General features: G+C 40.0%; 1 long non-coding RNA gene across 1 annotated transcript in view; it reads right to left on the minus strand.

The window, feature by feature from the left end:
* Nucleotides 1-298: 298 nt before the first annotated feature.
* LOC122789247 overlaps nt 299-10,101 on the minus strand; it is a 35,789-nt gene continuing 25,986 nt past the window's right edge. Inside the window, exon 2 of the long non-coding RNA XR_006362794.1 lies at nt 299-374. This is a non-coding gene — a long non-coding RNA (uncharacterized LOC122789247). The remainder of the gene's footprint in view (nt 375-10,101) is intronic.

Genomic DNA, 10,101 nt, shown 5'->3' on the forward strand with positions numbered 1-10,101 from the left:
TGTGCCTGTACCTGGTACATGACTTTCAAGAACACAAACGTACAAGGAAAAAAGCCAAAATGTGTTTGATGGTGAGGATGATCCAAACAGTATGTCATAAATTGGGTCCCTGATGTTAGATCTAATAGGTAGCTCATATGTACAACATAAAGCAACATGCATAAACTTAAGTTAAAAGAATTTTTTTCCACAGATGTGGCTTTACCATATAAACACATCTCTTTTCATACAAAACATGAACAAAGAAAACAAATAATGTACTTGGAGAAGAAATGAGAAGAAACATAAATACTTACTCTCTGACTAGATGGAAACACTTGGAAGTGCACAGCTTCTCCAGCCAGCAGCAAAAGATTATAGGTCAGGTAATATACCTAAAGTGTGGGAAAAGAAACACTATGACTTCATACCTGACTTTTTGACCATGTCCCAGGAAGAAGAGACACAGATCACTCTGGCATTCACGTCAAAAAACAAATACGTTCTTACTGTATAAAGTGATTTAAGAGAGGATTCTCCTTGATAACAGTTGGATATTTCTTCAACACCAACCAAAATTAAAGCCTACATTCGGGAATACCCATACAACTGCACCGCTGTGCCTGTGATAATAAAAAAAGTCAATGGCATAAGTACAAAATTTCTCAGAATCCACCAATTCACATACATGCTACTAGAAAAAACCTTCCAGCAGTGCATCAAACAGCAGGTTTGACATAAATCCAATTCTACCAAAATTAGAAGAAAACAAATAACCAAAGCAAAAACGTCACCAAGCACCAAGTTATTGAACGCTGAGCGCTTTCATAAGACCAATGTCAAACTTAATCAGAACACTCCATAAAACCTTACCTATGTAAAACTTTTTGCATACAAAGCAGTGAGCTAAATAAACTGTGTGTGAGGTATCACATGTACCTGCTTTTGTGAAATTATAACATCGACCTTGGTCGGGACGTTCAAATTTGCAACTGCTGTCAATATATACACACCAGTTGCAATGACCACATGATTTAGTTCCAACTAAATGAGAATTCCTACTTGCATCCTTTGGGTAACACAACCTACTTCTCAGTGACCTACTGTTCTTATATAAAAGATACGGCACTTCAGTATGTGCCTAGAGATATCATTATCAGTTCTAAGGACACCCCAGTGTTTTTTAATGATATCCTTGTAACAATCTACATCACTAGTATAAGTAATTTTAAACCAGTGTTATACTTAACTTTCTCGCCTCCTAACAAACTCACTGTTACCTATAGAAAAATATGGTCTAGCTTCATTCATCCTTTTATCAAAAACCTTAACAGCGCTGCTTGGATAAGATATTCCTCATAACCTCTACCCTTCAAACTCATCTTCACGTCATCAACTTCACCAATAAAATCACTATCCCTAGGCATTTCATCTTGAAGCTCTATAAAACTGGTTAGAAGACAAACTTCTAAAAACATGATGAGGATGAAGACTGTCCGTATGTAATAAATGATTCACATGACTGTCTTTCCTGTGCAACTTAGTGTAAATAACACCAGTTTCATCCTGAACAGAAACATCCAAAAAATCCACTGCTAATTCTGAGGAGTGAGATGTAAACTTCAAACAGGTACTACTATTCACATATTCCATAAAGGAAACAAATACATCAAGGTCTCCCTTCCACAAAATAAATAGGTCATCCAAAAATCTATGAAAAAACAAAACATGTTCATTGAATGGACAATTAAATATATGGTCATACTCCCAAATGTCCATAACAGCACTGGTGTAGCTATTGGCACAAGAAGTGCCCACAGACATGCCATTGCATTGCTTATATATTTGCTCACCAAAAGCAAAGATGTTGTGCTCAAGCACAATCTCCAACAGTTTCACCAACAACTGAACCTTGTTAGGGGTGTAATCTGTAAACCGCTGCAAAAACTGAGTCACCTTATTAAAGCCATCTAAATTGGGTATAACAGTAAATAAAGACACCACATCCATAGTAACAAAAAAACACATAATCATTCAACTATTAAAGACATTCATACAAGTCTCTAAGAAAATGTTTGGTGTCCCTTAATACATGTGTTAATTTATTAATACCTGGTCTCAAATGTTTTTCTATAAATATATATATATATATATATATATATATATATATACACACACACACACACACACACTCACACACACACACACACAGAGAGAGACAGAAAGAGTCTCAGTGCACCAATTTCTACCAGAAACAATAGGTCTAAGTGGTGGATCAGACCCATCTTTGTTTACCATCAGAGACCTTGTATATCAGGAACAGTAGGTTTATTTACATAAAAATATTCCAAAAGATGACTATCAAGAAGATTGATATCAAACATACATTTAAGTAAAATCTGCACATCATGTATAATTGTGTTGACCTGAATGCGAGTTAATTTCTCATACAATAACATCATTTAGCAATGCCTGCATTTTAAACACGTACCAGGTCCTAATACCACTATTGGTCTGCCTTTATCCGGGGCCTGATAACGATACCAGTATTGTTCTCCAACTCCCTTCAGCGCATTGAACTCATCTTTAGAAAGATTTTGCTTCCTCTTGTAACAAGCATGCTTAACAGTATTAGCCTCATTCAAATCATACACATCTTGCATGACTAACTTTTCAAATGCAGAAATAAGAGGATTAGTTTTAGGTAAGAACAAACTGGGCTTAGAAAAATATTACTTTCTTCATCAGTAACACTTGCAGAATTATTAAACATTACTTTCAACCCCAAATTCCTAGTAAATCATTTAACATCAAAAATAACATCCGTAAAATTTGAACAAGTACAGGGTATAAATGATCACCCTTTACCTAAAATTCTCAGTTCATAAGGAGTCATAGTTATACTGGATAAGTTCAACACTAGTCTTTCTTGGCGTGCATAAATGCCTTTTTTATTGTATTCTGCGTACTCTCAGTTCCTTCCATCATTCGATCGTTGCGGCTCCATCTCCACCCTTGTTGATGTTCCGTCAGCCGTCGAAAAGTTTGCTCCATCATCAGTAATGTAAAATTGAGGTCGTATTGCTCGTTGAGGCAGAAAAAACTACCACCAGTATCATTACTGCTGCCAGAGGTAGATTTCTCTACAACCCCTGACCTATGCACTTGTTCATAGGTTCATATTGGGCTATCTGCCCTAGGGCATTTATAAGCCTAGCCAGAGTGCGTTTGGCTTTCGCCACCCATTTTAAATAAATTTTGCTATGCCCTTTTTCGAGGTTAGTATACTGTGCCTCTAACAGTGACACAGAAGTGATACCCGGGGTAAACCTACGATCTCACATCCACTCATCAAGATTCCTCTTGGAGAGTCAGAGGGACTCTGCCTAACCTGGACTGGGATTTTATTCCAGAGTGAAGGGAGCCTCTGGGTTATGTATCTGTCCCTCCAGCATGTCCTATTTATTTCAGCGCTGAGGTTCAAGTCTCTCGAGCACGTGGCTCGATGGGATTTGGATTTTTTGAGGTGCAGCATGTCCATTAATTCCGGGTTGGACATGGCTTTATATGTCAGGCACAGATCGCCTCTGAGCGGGGGGTATGCCATTGAGTAGAGCTGGAGTTACTTTAACCAGGCAGCATATGACATCTGTTTGAGCCCTTTGATCCTCTTGGTGAGGTACTTTTGGGGTCTTTCCAGTTGCTGCAGGTGTCTGGTAAGGTACATCCCAAAAGGGGCAGTGTACTCAATTATGGGCCTGATGAGGGATGAGTGAAGAGGCACGATGACCTCCCCTAATCTAGATGTGAATCCCTTCATGATTAGGTGGGCCATATAAAATGTTTTTCTAACCACTTTGGCCACGTGGTTGTCAAATGAGAGATTGCTATCAACTTGGGTCCCCAGGTCCCTAATTACTTCTTCTGTACTTAATGGATTACCACCTATGTGGTAATTTGTGGGCACTTTGTTTTTGCCAAAGGGGATGACTATACACTTTTTGGCATTTAGCTTGAGGCCATGGCTCTAGCACCACTCCACAAAAGATTTCAAAAACTAATAAAACTGAAACAATGAAGACAAACCACACTGGTAACTGTAATTATAAATTAGCGCTTTCGTTTCCTGGCAAATTGTAAACTTCTTCAGATGGCTCTAGCACCAGTTGTCTGTTTCTATGAGGCCCTTTTGGAGGATGCTTGTGTCGGCTGGAGTCTCGATTATGGCGCCCAGTTTGCAGTCATCTGTGAACTTGGTCAGCCACAGTCCTTCCATGTTGGCCTGTACCTCCAAAAAATATATACCGAACAAGAGAGGTCCCAGGACTGAGCCTTGTGGGACGCCACTTGTAACTGGTTTGGAGTCTGATATGGCTCCAATAATTCTAACCATGTGGGTTCTGTCCTTGAGCCAGTTTGCAACCCATCTAGTGACATAGGGGGTTTATATTTAAGCTGGTGAGCTTATCTATAATGCCTGAGTGGGGTATTGTATCGAAGGCTTTTGCGAGGTCCAGGTAGGCTGTGTGGACCACCTTCCCCTTGTCAATGGCCTTGGTGACTGTTTCAAAGAAGGCAACCAGGTTTAAAAGGCAGGATCTGCCCTTAACAAAGCCGAACTGGGTAGGATCCAGTGTCTGTAGGTCCCCAATATCTTTATCTATGAGGTCCATGATGATCCTTTTCATAGCTTTGCAGACCAACCTAGTCAGGCTTATGGGGCGATAGTTTCCAGGATCCGTTGAGGCACCACCTTTGTGGAGAGGGACCACTGTTGTTGTACGCCACTCTTTGGGTACATATCCTGTAGTAAAGGCTGAGATTAAACAGTAGTTTTATGTTTGGGTTTAGATCTTCTTGGAGTTCATGTAGGATGCAGCCCGGGACACCGTCTGGTCACATTGATGCTGTGTTTTTTGCTTTGGAGAGGGCGGCTCTTACCTGAGCATCTGAGATGTCACGGGCAGCACTCTGCTGGGATAGATAATTGCCCTTTTGGTGGTGGTAGGGGGGGGGGGAGTTTGCGCTGAACCTGTCAGCTAGCATGTTGGTAATGTCTGTGGGTTCGGTGTATTTTTTGTCATTTTGGACTAATTCTGAGCATATCTGGGAATTCCACCCAGGTTCCTAACATATCTAAAGAAAGCCTTGTGATTATCCTTAGTGTCCTGTGCAATTTTTCTCTCGAAGCTGGCCTTAAACGATTTTATGAGTGCCCGTAGGTTTTTGCTAATACTGATCAGAGATGCATTTCCTTTTTGGGATTTTGCTCTATCATGTAGTAGCTTCCTCCTTCTATTGTATAGTTTGTTTATGGCTGGGGTCCATCAAACAGGACGTCTGCCTTTAGAGGATTGGGTCTTGGTTTTATTTGGGATTGCATGATCCATGCATTCCTGAAGGTATTCATAGTATGCGTTTATAAAGGATTCTGCGGTCTGGGCCGTATTTTCCACAGGCCCGGGGGCTTTGAAGGATTCCACAACGATTTTGAGGAGTGTGAAATTTGCTTTAAAGAAGTTTTTCACTGTGGTTTTCTGGGCAGGGGGTGGGGCCGGGATGTGAATATCCAGTGAGATTAGTTTATGGTCTGATCTTACCAGTGAGGGATACACTTCTGGTCTGAAGCATAAAGTCCCCATGTTGGTGATGATCAGGTGCAGTATGTTTTCCCCTCTTGTGGGAGTGGTAACAAGTTGTTCCATAGCATTTGAGTTTATAAATTCTAGGAACCTTTGGGCTAGGGTGTTGGAGCTAGAGTAATGCTCCCAGTCTATGTTTGGGTATTTTAAGTCTCCCAATATAATGGTGTTTGGAGAGACCTTCATATTTTCCAGTGTTCTCAGGAAGGCTGAGTGGGCTTCCTGGGTTTGGGAGGGTGGTCTCTAGCAGGCTATAAAGTGGAAGGCAGTTTTACCCACTGTTAGTTGCACATGGATAGCCTCTGATGCTTCGTGCTGTGCCACCAACCTGGAGGTGTGGGTATCTGACGAATATTGATACTCCCCCTCCTTTTGTGGTTCAGTCCAAGTTTTGGGGCCGAAAAGCATGGTATGAGGTATAACCTGGTAGTGCTGGGGTGCTCTCGGGAGACTTGAACCAGGTATCTGTTACTGCACAGATATCGATGTTCTCCATGCTAAGGAGAGTTTCGAGTGCATGTATCTTGAGGTTTAGACTTCTGGCGTTGAGTAGCATTACTCTTAGTTTCTTATCCCTTATACCACCTATGGAGGTGGGTTTGTCTTTTGAGCCTTGCCTAAAAAAGGCACTATGGGGGAAGCAAGAGCCTTTGCCAATATCCGAAAGCCCAGGGGTGACAGGTGCAAGCCATCCCCAGTGAAGCATCGTGGCTTGTCGAGCATGTCATCCCAGGCTGACAGGCATTGGATCCCCTCCTGTGAATGACACCAATACTTAAGCCAATTGTTGAAATTGATCATCTTGTCTTCATATTGTGGCACCATTCTTGGTGAGGGTAAGATGCTACTCAAGGTCAGGGTCATACCGGCCTGCACTACATGCTCAGAGAGCTCCTCTATGTCTCTTTTCATGTAGTCCAGGGAGGTACATCTCAGGTAATTCACACCAGCATGGACAATGACAGAGTCATATTTGTACTTGCCTTGGAGTGACCTGAGTGCTTGTGTTATATGGCGGATCCTAGCGCCCGACAGGCAGATCACCGTGACCACCTTCTTGTTCAGCCTGGTGAGCGGGACGTCAGTGTGCCTGACGATAGAGTCAACTATAACAAGTGTATCAGGTGTGTTGTTTAACCTTAAAGGCTGTGACTGTTCGGCACACAGGCTTTGTGAGCTATGTGTTGCACGTGTTTTGTTTTGGGGTAGCGGTTGCTTGGGTGTCTGCTTTGGCGGTCTCTGCTGCTTAAGCAGATTTTTATTTAGAGCCTCCGAGTATGTTTTTGTGTGTTTATGTGTTTGGTTTGCTGTGCATTCATGGTTACAATCTTCTTTCGAGCTCCTAACTCCCTCATCAAAGCAACTTCACCTGTTAATGGGGAGACACTTTGTATATCTTCTGAGCGTTGATTTGTACCAACACATGGATCTGAAGAAAGAACAACGCCTCCTAGTGGACCATCATTGGTACTGCGTTATTGCCAAGATCTCCCAGTCTCTTTTTCAAAACTCTCTCGAGGCCATATGAAGACACTCCCCAGTTTTAAATCATTACGATCTCGACAGATCTTACTAATCAACTTTTTGTAGTTTAGACTCGTATATTGAAAGGGAATCAAACATCTCTTTCATATACTGCTCCAAAACAGACTCGGAAAAAGTTTTTACAAGCTCAGAATATTTATCACTGACCAATTTGGTTAAATCAGTGATTTCCCTTTCTCCACAACCGCAAATTAGATACATCCGCATTCGGGATTCTGCACTTTTGTGAAAGTGAAGTTTCGGCACTTGTGTGTAGAACTACTGACATTCAATATTTCAGTAGTTCAATATTCTAAAGTGAAACCACACACACACACACACACATATATATATATATACATATATATATATATATATATATATATATATATAAACAAATGTATTGTTTCTTTAAGACTTTGAAGGACCACTACTATATAATTGCCGTACTGGTGCTAATGTAATGACACACTGATGACGCTTTGGTAAAGCGAAACCGGTCTGTGGGGGAGACTGAGAGGCTAAATAAAGCCTTTGCACTAAACAACGGCTTTTTGTACTTTTTTGATATTCCAATTTATGTAAATTGGATAGAGTGCTGGATACAAGTTGGGGAAATATATGAGCTGGATTAGCTGAATCGTGATCCGAGCACCGTGGAGGAAACGTGCACCGACGGATTGGAGATACTTTATTTTTAACAGTAGAGTGCTGTTTTCCATAACATGCCCAGTTGGAGGTGGATTTAAATGCAATGGAAGAATAGCGTTTGTACACTTAAGCCGAAGTTTTGGTTGTTTGCAGTCGCGCTTTTCTAGATGGCAGTACGACAGGATCTAAATACTTTTATTCATCAGTTAACTGCTGACAAGGATGATTTCTCCATGTTTACAGGGTCGGAAACAGATGGACATAATCTCAACACCAATGTAGAAGAATGTACTGACATGAAACTACAATTTCGTAAACTGGGTGACATAACTAAAATAGTACGTTTCATTGTATGGCATAATAAGTTATTAAAGGCGTATGTGCAAGCTGAAGTGATACCACGAGGGTTACGAGTACAATTAGAACCTGGGCTTGGTAAAGAGGATAGTGAATTTATGAAAAAATGGAGGGATACACAGTTAAAAGCTTCAAATATGTTTATGGCATTATTGATAGAACATTATGAAAAGCAATTACCTGAGTTGTTCATAAAATTACAAGAATTCCAGGAACGTACCTTAAAACTAGAAGGCACAAATGAATATCAACAACTATATGGGCAATTTATAACAGAAATTGATAAGTTTGATCAGGAACTGCAAGGTCGAAAACTGAAAAAATATCGCAGGGATTTAAATGACTTTCAAAATGATAGAATATTTACTTGGAAAAAAGAATTTAAAGGAGTGCGTTTTGAGACAGTTAAAACAGACCTAAACGAAAAAGGGTCAAGTCTATATTGCGACAACATACGGCAATTTATAGCACTTCAGAAGGTTCATCATGATGTTCCAACACAGATACAGAACCTGAATTAGAACAAGGCAATGTTCTATCGCCAGAAGTATCAGCTTCTAAAAGATCAAAATCCCCTTTAGGAGGGGGGATCGGAAACATAAGAAGCAACATGGATATGAAGTCATAACACAAGCAGGAAGCCCCGCAGACCAGTTTTTATGGACAATGAGATCACAAGTTGAAACTGGAGTTAACAACAATGATATTAACCAAATAGTGGTGAATTTGACCAAGCAAAATTTTGGTTCCAGTGAATTCAAATTGCTAAACAAAGGTTTAAATTATGTGCCTTCATTTTATTTGTTTCATTTTGATATAGTTAGGGATGTCAAACAGTTTAGTCGTGTGTTGAATATGAAATGTCATTTTGCAACTCAGTCCGACACATCTCAAGTAGAAACTGAGGCAAGTTTCAAATTTAAAAAATCTAGGTTTCAACCAGTGTATAATAACAGTGTTAAAATATTTGAACAGCTAGTACTAAAGGAATTACAAACTAAACAGGCAGAAATCTTTAAAAATACAAACAGAAATTTGTCAATAGAAGAACATAAAGCTATGAAAAGATTGATGGCAAATTCCAATGTGGTTATAACCAGGGCAGATAAAGGGGGAGCAACAGTTATTTGGGATAAAACTGAATATGAAGCTGAAGCAAATCGACAGTTGGCAGATCCCATTTTTTACTGCCCCCTCATGTTAGATCCCACGGAAGGGTGTAAAACAATAGATGAATTCCTATCAATAGCCATACAAAAACAAATGATTAGTGAAGAGATAGCACGACAACTGAAGGTGGATAATCCTACCTTTCAGTATTTCTATTTGGTACCCAAAATACATAAAACTTTACATGTTCCTCCAGGTAGGCCCATAGTGGCAGGAAGAGGTTCAGTAACAGAACCATTATCAGAATATTTAGAATCAAAGCTTAAGCCACTATTGTCATTAGTGAGAGCAAGAATAAAAGATACTACACAATTCCTATCGCTGATGGACGATTTATAAGTGTCCACATACAGTCTAGTAGGAACATTAGACGTTCAGTCACTCTATACCAGTATTCCTCATAAAGCAGGTATAGAAGCAGTGAGGTTTTGGATGAATAGATCAGGTCTTTATACACAATCAGAAATGGATTTCTTGCTCTCACTATTGAAGCTTGTTTTAGAACATAATGCATTTAAATACAATAACAACTGGTATTTACAGGTCAAAGGTACAGCGATGGGGGCTACTTTTGCCCCCATATATGCAGACCTATTTATGGGCTACCTGGAGGAAAGTTATATAAAGAACATTTTCCATATTCTGGACATTTGATAATGTGGCGTCGTTATTTGGACGACTGTTGGGTAGTGTGGGAAGGAAATACAGAACAATGGGAAAGTTTTAAAACATACTTGAATTCTAATAGTTGGTTTTTTGGAAATATCCATGATTCATT

This window comes from Protopterus annectens, chromosome 14.part0 (genome assembly GCF_019279795.1).
Source record: "Protopterus annectens isolate FY-2018-M chromosome 14.part0, PAN1.0, whole genome shotgun sequence".
NCBI lineage: Eukaryota > Metazoa > Chordata > Ceratodontiformes > Protopteridae > Protopterus > Protopterus annectens.